Genomic DNA, 7,172 nt, shown 5'->3' with positions numbered 1-7,172 from the left:
GAGCCACACCCACAGAAACAGGAAGGGGCAGAAGTGATAAGGCTAAGGCAGGACAGCAACAGGATCAGACAAAAGAGACCAGGATTAACTCTGGAGTGAGAGGCAGATACAGCTGGACTCAGCATAATGGTGATAAAATCATCACCATCATCATAGAAGAAGTGTCTGGATTTAAGAAACACACAATCAAGAAATGTCAGCCACACACACTGAAAAACAGAGAGAAAATCAGGAAGGGGAACATGGAGAACACTCTGAATGCAGCCCTTTGGAAGGCAATAGCTGTTGTTAGAGCTGTCAGCTAAAAACCACTCAGAAGACAGATGCACTTGAAATGTCTTGTCCAATAAAGATCCCAACTGTCACTCAAAATGATCAGACTATTTATTACAGACTGCAATGGGAACATGAAAGAAGGCATGGGATGACAGAACAGAGACAGATGGACTCTTTGCTACATGCCATTTAATATCAGTCAGTGACAAGAATTGATTAACACAGTTGCTGCTTTAATGCATTGAACAAGCTTAAAAACATTCAAGGTACTGGATGGTAAATGATTGTTAAAATGCACATCACAAGGTTTCAAAAGCTCTAATGGTCTGCTGAAAATATCCAGTATCACTTATTTATCAAAGAAGCCCAAAACCTTAAGAACAGACCTCTCCTGGTTTTTGAAGAATTAAGGCTGCTTCTCTATCAGTAGTCCCTGGAAAATGAACTGAACATCTACATTATATTGATGATACTGGTTTCTGCTTTGCCTTCATCTCACTCTGCTTGTTCCCTTCTAAGCTTGATCCTTGCAAGGACCTAATGGAAGCAGGACAGAATGACTGCCAACAGAACAGACCGAGCAGGGCTCCTAGGGAGGCAGCACCAGGCTGCTGCTATCCCAAATATCATGTGTTTTCCCAAGCACAGACACCTTTCCACTCGTGTACCCTTATTTCTCAAAGCAGCTCTAACCCATCAGCACTGTGCATTATCCCATATTGCTTCTAGGAGAAATCCACCCAACAAACACTTCTTATACTGAAAAAGACTGCAGACCTTTTCTCATTCCCTCCACTGATAGAGTTCTTCCCCCAGTTTAGAGCTGCAGGTCTGGGGAGAACTTCTTTTTGGCATTTCCAAACAGTTATCTGTAAGCCAAGCTATTTCTGTAAAACTATTTTCTAGGGAAAAAAATACATGAAAAACATTAAAAAAAAAAAATGCAAGGACCTCACTGTATACATTTACTTTCTAAACTGTTCTAAAATACAGGAATCTAAACAGCAATTTCCATTTTTACCACAAATGATGAATAAAAGTATATTAATACATGATATATTTTTGTAATGGTTTAAATTATTTTATATGATTATGAAAATCCTAAATTTCTCTGAAACAATCATATTTTTGTAGAAGTTCAGTAGCAGAAATTCCAACTATTCAGTAGTGATCCCAAAGATATTTTGGTGTCAAGAGAAAGAATATTTCCAGAAAAAAAGAAACCAGAAAAAGAGCCCTTTTCCCACCCAGCTCTCTCTCCCAGTATTCACACCCTTCTAATGAGGCCTTTCAGCAATGTTCATACACAAAGACACTTAAAAATGAAAAGGCAAAAATCTCAAACACTTATTCCAGTAGGATGCTTGAGATGGAAAATTTAAAACCCTTGCCATTCCCACAAGGAGATAGTTTTGTTATTGTACTGGCACTGACAGAAGATTCAATGTTTGCCATCTCTGTAAAATCCTTTAATCAGCTGAATTCTCTGTACACAACACCAAATCTGCCTGAGGACACCACCCTGACCCACAGCTATGAAGAATGGGGGGAGATCTTACAGTCAAACATACGCCCAGAAATTCAGGAACTGAGGCTCTGGCCTTTTTGTCCAAGCCCAGTTGCTTGGCAACTCACAGAAGCTTTTTAAAGAACATTTTTTGAAAACAAGGCCCTGTTGTTTAACAACAGAGTTCTGAGGATTCAAATCGTGGAGTTTTTAGTAGCTGAGAGTCAGTAACATAATTCTTAAGGAGAAAATCACTCTCCCGCTGACAACTTTTCCCTCATTTCAGAAGGCAGGAATTCCTGGTTGCTGCCTTTCCTGTCCCTTTTTATTTTAAAGCCAATACTGATGGTGATCTCCTGGCATTTCCCTGCTCCTCCCCTGAGCAAGGAAGGTGCTGGCCGCGTTCACGGGCTCCGGCTGCACCTGCTCTCCGCAGGATACTCCCAGGAGCGCCGGTGAGGAGCGGCAAACGGCGTCCGTGATCCGCCGTGTGTCACCGGAGCCCCGATCGGATCAGGCTCGCTGCCCCTGCAGCCACAAGGGGCTCTCCATGTTTTATGTCCCAGCACAACTCCAGTCAAGCTGGCTCGCCTGAGCATGGCTCCCGGCCCCATGAAAGGATCCGACAGCTCTAACAAGCGCCTGGGGAGCGGGCGGGTGCGGCACAGCGCGGGCGCGGCAGCTCCAAGGGCCGTTTGCCTGGCTAAAAACTGGAGCTCGACTGGCAAGCCACACAAACACCAACAGCCCTCAATTAGAGGAGATTTGGAGAAGACATCCTGCAGGTGTACTGGGTTAATTCTGGGGGCAGGAGTTCAGTGATGTTCTAACTCTGTGTGTTTATTCAGTCAGCACAGTGTGCCTTGCCTGTACCTTAAGGGCTGGGGTTTATTTCCCCCTGAGAGGCATGAGAAAGGCAAAACGCGACCAAAGTTTGTTGTGCCAAATGAAAAGGCTTGTGCTCAAGTGCTTACAAAATTGCAATTCAAAAGCCAGGAAAGAAAGCAGTCTGAGATATACATCATTTGCTGCTTGATTAAAACACTTACAGAAGTCTTGAACCGTTAAGAATAATAAGTGGTTCTCAGTGCATGACTTCTAATCCAATTATTTTTAAGAACTGCTAGAAATATAGCTAAGCATTATCACTTTTGCCCCAAAATTATGGGAGCAACACAGCAAATGAATAATTCAGGCAAACAGTATTAGGAATTAGTTTATAACTATTCCATGAGACTCTACTGTAATGAATCACATAATAAATGGAAATAAAAAGCCAAGTTTCACAACTGTCTCACCAGGCTGACACTTTGGGATGCAGTTTTACATGGAAGGATAAATATACTAATATAGGACTTGAATATTTGAAACTCATTGGAGAAAAAATTTTTTATGGCTTCTAAACAACATTTGTGCTGTGCTGTCTGAAAGAACATTTTATAAATTTCAATGTTTCTGTAAACATGAAAATTTTTTTGCCTCCATCTGTTAGATTTCGTTTCCTGATGCCTAATGAGTCTTGTTTTTCACCTTTATGATTCCTGCTTTAGAGCAGGGCCAGGCTGGATCTGATACAAAGCATCCCAGCAGATCCCTCACCCACATATTTGGGTTAAATTTAGGTACCTTTAGCTCAAGGAAATGCTTGGTTTAAATTATGTGACATTTCTCAATATTCTGTATTGAATGACATACCTCAATTTGGCTACAAATTTTCACCAAAATGAATGAAGAAAAGGAAGGAAAAGCAGAGTCCAGTGTTCTGAGCAAAACGGATATTCTCCGAGCTATATGAGTTTTAATCATTTGCATCCAGTGGAGTATGGAACAGTTAAGCAACACCAAGATCATCTATGCCCAAAGGCCAAGTCAGTGAAAAGAGCCACAACATCAATTTAAAGTTCTACCTGTGCTGGCAGTGCCAGGGCCCTCCAGAGTCCTTCTTTTGCTTGACTTCTGCACAAAGAGCAGCGCCCTGCAAAGGCAGCTCCAGACACAGCAGCAGCACCAGCAGGGCCAGGCAGACGCTCGGCCATTGCCAGATCCTGCCTGGCAGCGGGGGTGGTCACACAGGTGTGAGGAGACAAGGAAGCAGCCCTTGGAGCAGGAACAGCACCTGTGCTTCAGTTAGAGACCAAAAGGGAGAGGAAAACGTCATGTGAGAAATCCCATAGTGCTGCCACCACAGCACTTGGCTTTAAAACCAACTTCTCACTCAAGTCCTTATTTTACAAGTATATTGACATGAATTCTTGCTGCAAAAACCCCACATTCCCTGCTTTTTCTCTTCACAGACTTGCTGACAAACAATAAAAATGTAGAAGAGGTCAAAACCAGGCTCCCTGTATTCCTCCAACCTGACCTGAAAAACCTACAAGAACTGGACAGACAATGGCTGAGCACATGTCAATAATGAAAAGAAATGTTAGCTGTTGTTTGCACTGGTATTACTAAAATGTAATGTTCAGCAACAATTTGGGAACAAAAGGATCAGATCAGAGCAAGGACATCAGAGATTAAAAATGCAAAGTAATCTTCAACAGAATTAAAAACTGTAAATAGATGCTCAGTGGTGTAAATGCTGCCCCTCAGTGATCTTTTGGAAATGTGCTGAGTTATGGTTCCATTTCTCATTCAGAAACATTGTCAGGCACTCACTCAGCTGGCACCAGTTAAAAGCTAAATGCAGTGAGCTGCAGCATCCAGTGGCTGTGGTTCCAAACCCCTGGCTGCTTCCAGAATTCTGCTAGAAACTTGTGTGATAGCGTACAGGGATCTGAAGCACAGAAATTAGGGGATGACTGTGTCCAGCTGGCACTGAAGCCATCCTTCAGACACCCTTCATTCCACATGTTACTCATGTCTCAGCCTTATTCTCTGTCCTGCAAACTTTTAGAAACTAATTACACAAAAAGAGGCTTCATTTACTTCTTACCAAAGGGTTAGAGACCCACCCTGGAGGGAAATAAAATCCCTCAATGACACTTGCACATTTTGGCAATTCCATCTACCCAGGGTTAGCAGCTGGAACTCCAGAAATCATCCTGGAGGTCCATACAATCTTTACAATTGTGAGGGAAAGCTGCATCATCCTCCCTGTTTTAGGCACAGATTAACCGAGCGGCAATAGGAGCACAACAAGAACACAGAAATATTTACAAATTGCTAATACATTTTCTCATTTTAAACATTAATTTCTAGGGAAAATGGCCTATGTCACACAGATGAAGCCTACATGGATGCTTTAAATCCACTCAACCCTGATGATGTTTAACAAGTGAAAACAACCTGAATAAATGCTGTTTGCATTTGTTCTTTCAGATATTTTATACGAATACACAGACACAATTTACACATGACCCAAATTTTTTCAGGTAGCGCAAGAGTGGAGAAAATTCAAAATAAATCCATAGTAATCTAACAAGGCAGAAAAAACAAACAATCAAACAATATGAATATTGTATATGAGCCAATGCTTATGAACAATCAATAAGCAATTATTAAAGTGAACCCATTTGAGAAGCAAATAAAAATATCAACTCCAAAAAAATTAAAAATACACCAATGCCAAGTCTTATTTTACATGTAAAAAAGATTACCATTCTCTGCAGAGGAAAAAACAACTGTACCCTGAAATTGTTTCATAAACCAGTGCATCTCCCATTTAGCTATTTTATTCACTTCTCAATTCCCACTTATTTATGTCAACATTTAGCTGTGCAACTCTGAACTTGTGCTGGCTGATCATAAGCAATCTCAAATATCTGATTCCAGGCAAGGATTAATTCTGTAATCGTGGCAGTTCTTTCAATACCAATTCATGTCTAGACTTTTTTTTAGGGATCAAATCTAGAATCAAATTAATGGCTGTTTAAACTTACTCATTCTGTTCCCTGGCTCCATTTTCTTATTAAAGGTATCAACTACTATTTCAGCACTTGGCTGAGCAATGGCAATCTCTTGGGAAAATCTATGGAAGTCTCTGTGTGTCTCAGGCTGCCGAGGCACCTGCAAGGCCAAAAGTTGTAGGAAGACTTCACCGCTCCCAGACTTCTGATTCTTCATCAAATATGACAGTAAAGAAAGTTAAATATCAACATAATTCAAAAGGATCAGAAAACACCTACAACTTAAAAAGGAAGAAAAGATTTTACAGTCTTCTTCTGAGATGTCAAGAATGGAAGCTCTATTTCCAGTGCTGCTGCAGGAGCTCTTCAGATGACATTATGCCCACACTCCCATGTGCTCGCCAAAAATCAAATCAATATGCTTTGGCACATGGCAAACACCTAATGCAAAAATATGCTGAACAGTTTTTATATTTACAACAAACTATATTCCTAACTATAAGAGTTGAATGCCCACTCTAAAGAAAATCAATGTTTGGTTGTGGTTTTTTTTTTTTTTTAGTTTACCTTGAAATCTGTATACAGATCAATGGTTCACAGAACAATTTCCTGAGCAAGGTCAGTTCTCAGCATCAGCAGATTTATGTCAAAGGCTGCCAACAGATGAAGTCATGGAAGGAACAAATTTATATTTATCAGAAAATGAAACAATCTTGCAAACCTCTTTCCGTTTAATCACACAAATCCTGCTCTCCTGCCTATGATCCAAGCACCCGTGGGGATTAAGAGCATTACAAGAAGAAACACTTTGCCCAAACAAATTATTCCCTTGCAAACACAGAAGAGAAGGAACACCAGATGTTCAAAAAGAATTGGGTGTAGATTTAAGAATCAAAAAGGATGATGAATATGGACCATGAAATAAAGCATTAAGCAATGTGATAAGCATCTGTTGAGTAATAAACCCAGCCTTTGTGCAGTTATTTCTTCAAAGTGAATTTAATGGCAAAGTTTTTCAGTCAGAAAACATTGGTCCTTTAAAGAATGCTATTTTATGTGTCAATAATCACCTACCACCAAATAAAACACTATTTATCCATGAATTAGAAGCTTTACACTTTTATCAATTGATAAATAAATGGCTGCTTTTAAGGATATAAAATTCAGATGGGAAGCCATAAGTGACCCACCTCATGAGAAAACACAAGCAGAGACAGAACCCTTGGAAAACACGTGCACGGTCCATTTTCATCCCAGGTTTTTCAACTGAGGATGCACAGCTCGGGATGACCCCACAGCCGTACACAAAATGTGTAAGCAGCGACTTAACAGACACACACAAAATGGGGGAGTGTCCCACAGCCTGACACAAAATGGTGGAGCGTCCCACAGCCTGACACAAATAGGCAGACTGACACAAAATAGGAGAGTCACCCACAGCCTGAGACAAAACAGCGGAGTAAACCCAGAGCCGTACACAAAATGGCAGCGTGACTGCAGACTGATACAAAATGGCGGAGTGTCCCCCAGCCTCACACAAG

At 40.9% G+C, this 7,172-nt stretch overlaps 1 long non-coding RNA gene across 1 annotated transcript; it reads right to left on the bottom strand.

The window, feature by feature from the left end:
* Positions 1-3,241: 3,241 nt before the first annotated feature.
* LOC137472868 (uncharacterized) lies at positions 3,242-6,914 on the bottom strand. Its single transcript, XR_010998453.1, has 2 exons — positions 6,353-6,914; positions 3,242-5,842 (listed from the first exon to the last, which is right to left on the bottom strand). It is a non-coding gene; the product is annotated as an uncharacterized lncRNA (long non-coding RNA).
* Positions 6,915-7,172: the final 258 nt, after the last annotated feature.

The sequence above is a fragment of the Anomalospiza imberbis genome, chromosome 4, assembly GCF_031753505.1.
Source record: "Anomalospiza imberbis isolate Cuckoo-Finch-1a 21T00152 chromosome 4, ASM3175350v1, whole genome shotgun sequence".
In the NCBI taxonomy this organism is placed as follows: domain Eukaryota; kingdom Metazoa; phylum Chordata; class Aves; order Passeriformes; family Viduidae; genus Anomalospiza; species Anomalospiza imberbis.
Note: the sequence above shows the minus strand (reverse complement) of the source record. Positions and strands in the feature narration are given on the sequence as shown.